Below are 4,026 nucleotides of genomic sequence, written 5' to 3' on the forward strand. Positions count from 1 at the left end.
CTGGTACTCCTGAGTCTGTCTGGGGAGAGGAACGAAATTTGGAAACAAACAGTGGCCAACACTGGGAATGGAATTAACAACTCTGAAGGGGGCACTTAAAAATGGTTAAAATGGCAAATTTGGTGCTATATATATTTTACCACAAGAAAAAAATGAAAAATGTATGTGTGGGTTTCAATAAATTGAATGCTTAATAAAGAAAATATGTTAAAAGCACCTTTCCTCCCATGGCCATGAGACTCATTTTACACTACCCAAGGGTCCTTTGCCAAATTCCTGACATGTTGCCCAGGAATTTTCTCTCGGGGTGGCTGCTGCACCTGGATTGTCCTTGTCCTGCCTGGCTGTGCCAGCAGGGGATGTCGGAGGGCTGCTGGAGAGACGGCAGAGCCCACCACCTCTTCCACTCCCTCTCCCACCGGGTGGGGTGCATACCATTCCAGTTTCCAGTCCCCGCCAGCTCCCAGAGCCAGGACCAGCAGACAGTGGCCATCCTAGGGGGCCCCTCCTCCCAGCCCAGGTTCTAGCCACCGCAACCCTCCCTGTGCCCCCACTCCCACCCCTTCGGGCATGGAAGCAGTCCTCAAGTTGGAGTGACTTCCAACTTGAGGGGCTCATCTTTCAGCACTGGTATCAGACTATGTTTCACTACCATTCATAAGATTTTCAGTGGCCATTTTTCTTTCAGAAGTGAATGGCCTCTTCCTTCTTGCTCATCTGTCTTAGACTAGAAGCTCCGCTGAAACCCATCCACCGTGGGGGACCCTGGACAAATTCTCAAGTCATTCGAGCCCCAAAGGATGGCCCTCAAGCCTGTGGACAGTGATCAAAGAGATGCAACTGAAAAAACATATGGGCAGATGTCATGTTTCGCCCACCAAACAGGCAAGAGTTTAAGCAAACATCAGAGCCCCTCTGGTGTGTGAGGGGTGCTCCTGCAGGATTCAGCTCTCCAGTGGAGGAGGGGCACGTATTGGGAAAACCTCAGGGCCTGGTTACTCAATGACAAGCTGTGGTGGACCCTAAAGTTTCATATCTGGGCATTGCCTTTGAGGAAACAATAATGTACCCAAAGATTGTTCCCCAAGAGGGTCTGCTGAATTGCTGACATTAACACAAAATGGAAGAACCCTGAGTGTTGGATTCTGGGAGCTGGTCAGGCTGGTATGTGCAGATGTGGGTGACAGTGCAGCGTATGACAGACTCACAGTATCCACTGAGAGGACAAGCCCTGCTTGAATTCCTCAAGGATGGTCCATACCGGCAGGACAGTTCCTGTTGTCACCCAGCACTTGGGATGGCACCTGCTGAGTGATGAGTGGGGCCCTGTGCAGGATGATCTGGGTGGTTTTCTCTCTTGGTGAGCTCCCCCACTTCCCAGACCTTCCGCACATGCTGTGTTTGGACTCAGGAAAGAGAAGGAGCACAGGGACCAGGGAGGGACTTTGGTCTCAGCCACAGGGGTCAATCACCGCATCAGTCACTCGGGAACACCTTTTCTTAGCCTTGGGCATTTTGGTTTTGTTTTGGTGCTAGGAGAGCTGGGGGATTGGTCTGGTGTTGCAGACCTGGGCTGCAACACCCTTTTGAGGTAGACGTTGTGATGGTTGCTTGAGACATCTATTTTCAGAGGCTTTCGTCCCTGGGGAAATTTGAAGGGAAGCACTTTGCTTTAAGAAGTGCTAGGCCAATAACACTGCTTCCAATTCTTTCAAACCAGCTGGCCACCTCAAGGGCCCCTGGGGCCCTGGCCCTCCTGATTGTGCTGGCCCTGCTCTAGGCCACTGACCAGCCTCTCTGGACATCACTGGGATATTATCCAGTCCTTGAAGGGCAAGGGCTGCCATCACAGCAGGCGGATTACACTGACACATGTTTAACATCAAACTAAGTTTGAGTCCCTTGAATAGACCTGCTTGACTGTGAGAAACGGCCATATCCAAATATTGCTGGATTCGGTTGACGAATACTGTCTAGTACAGGGACCTTTGCCTTTATTTTCACTGGCCCGTAACTTGTCTGTCTCATAATGGCCTTGTCAGGCTTAAGGTCATGCTAGCTTCACAAACAACTGAGGTGTTTCTTCTTTGCCTGTTCTCTGGACCAGTTCTTGTGAAATCCACCACTCATCTGTCAGTGTGCTGTACGTGGTGGCTTGCGTGTTGCTGTGATGCTGGAAGCAGTGTCACTGTCTTTCAAATACCAGCAGGGTCCCCCACGGTGGACGGGTTTCAGCAGAGCTTCCAGACTAAGACCGATGAGCAAGAAGGAAGAAGCCATTCACTTCTGAAAGAAAAAAATGGCCACTAAAAATCTTATGAATGGTAGTGAAGCATTGTCTGATACCAGTGCTGAAAGATGAGCCCCTCAAGTTGGAAGTCACTTAAAATACAACTGGGGAAGAGCTACGTGCTCAGAGTAGAGCTGACCTTAATGACGTGGGTGGAGTAAAGCTTTTGGGACCTTCATCTGCTGATGTAACACGACTCAAAATGAGAAGAAACAGCTCCAAACATCCATTAGTGATTGGAAAGTGGAATGTACAACATATGAATCTAGGAAAATTGGAGGTTGTCAAAAAGGAAATGAATCACATAAAGATCGATATCCTAGGCATTAGTGAGCTGAGATGGACTGATATTGGCCATTGGAGTTGGACAAACATATGGTTCACTATGTCGGGAATGACAAATTGAAGAGGAATGGTGTGGCATTCATGCTCAGGAAGAATGCTGAAGTACAATGCTGTCAGCGATTGGATAATATCCATATGTCTATAAGGAAAACCAGTTAATACTACTATTGTTCAAATTTACACACTAATCACTGAAGCCAAAGATGAAGAAATTGAAGATTTTTACCAACTTCTGCAGTCTGAAATCGACCAAACATGCAATCAGGCTGTATTGATTCCTAGTGATTGGAATACAAAAGTTGGAAACAAAGAAGAAGCCCCAGTAGTTGGAAAACACGGCCTTGGTGACAGAAATGATGCCAGAGATCACATGATAGGATTCTGCAAGACCAACAACTTAATCATTGTAAATACATTTTTTCAACAACATAAACAGCAGCTATACTCCTGGACCTCACCAGATGTAATACACAGGAATCAGATTGACTACATCTGTGGAAAGAGGCAATGGAGACACTTAAGATCATCAGTCAGAATAAAGCCAGGAGCTGAATGAGGAACAGATCATCAATTGCTCATATACAAGTTTAAGCTTAAGAAAATTAAAACAAGTCCATGAGAGCCCAAATATGACTTTGAGTATATCCCACCTGAAAAATTAGAGACCGTCTGACGAATGGATCTGAGGCATTGAATACCAGTGACCAGACAAGTTGTGGGATGACATCAAAAACATCACACATGAAGAAAGCCAAAGGTCATTGTCTTGGTTCTCTAGTGCTGCTATAATAGAAAGACCACACATGCATGGCTTTAATAAACGGGAATTTATTCTCTTACAGTTTAGGAGGCTAGAAGTCTGAGTTCCAAGTGCTTACTCTAGGGACTGAGTGAAGACCTCTTGACCTTGGGCTTCAACTCAGCCTCCTGTTCCAGGCCCACCAGAGCTGGGGGCTTTTTCTGGCTTGTGCAGTTGTGGGCTGCTGAGGCTGGTAAACCCAAGATTGACAGGTAAAATGGCACTGTCCCAAGATTAGCAGACAGCATGGCAGGTCACTAGTTTAAGTCCAAGAACAATCCTCAAATCATCAGGTAATAGGGCAGGCCACTGGAGACTTGCCAAATACAAGATCCAGATGTGCCAAAAAGCTAGAAACCTTTCTCAAAACTTCTTATCTATTGGAATCAGGTGATACCCGGAAGGTAGGTATTTAGCTCCCAGCAGATTCCACCATGGAGGTGATTACAGTCTCATCCTGGGGAATAGCTACATCCAGCTGCCCAGCCACTCCAAACCAGAGCCAGCCAAGTTGACACCCAACCTTAACTACCACAGCCATTAAAAAGACAGGAAAGAGAGAAAAGGCTGAAATGGGTGTCAGAAGAGATTC

The sequence above is a fragment of the Orycteropus afer genome, unplaced genomic scaffold (genome assembly GCF_000298275.1).
Source record: "Orycteropus afer afer isolate SDZICR_OR568_19922 unplaced genomic scaffold, OryAfe1.0 scaffold00038, whole genome shotgun sequence".
NCBI lineage: Eukaryota > Metazoa > Chordata > Mammalia > Tubulidentata > Orycteropodidae > Orycteropus > Orycteropus afer.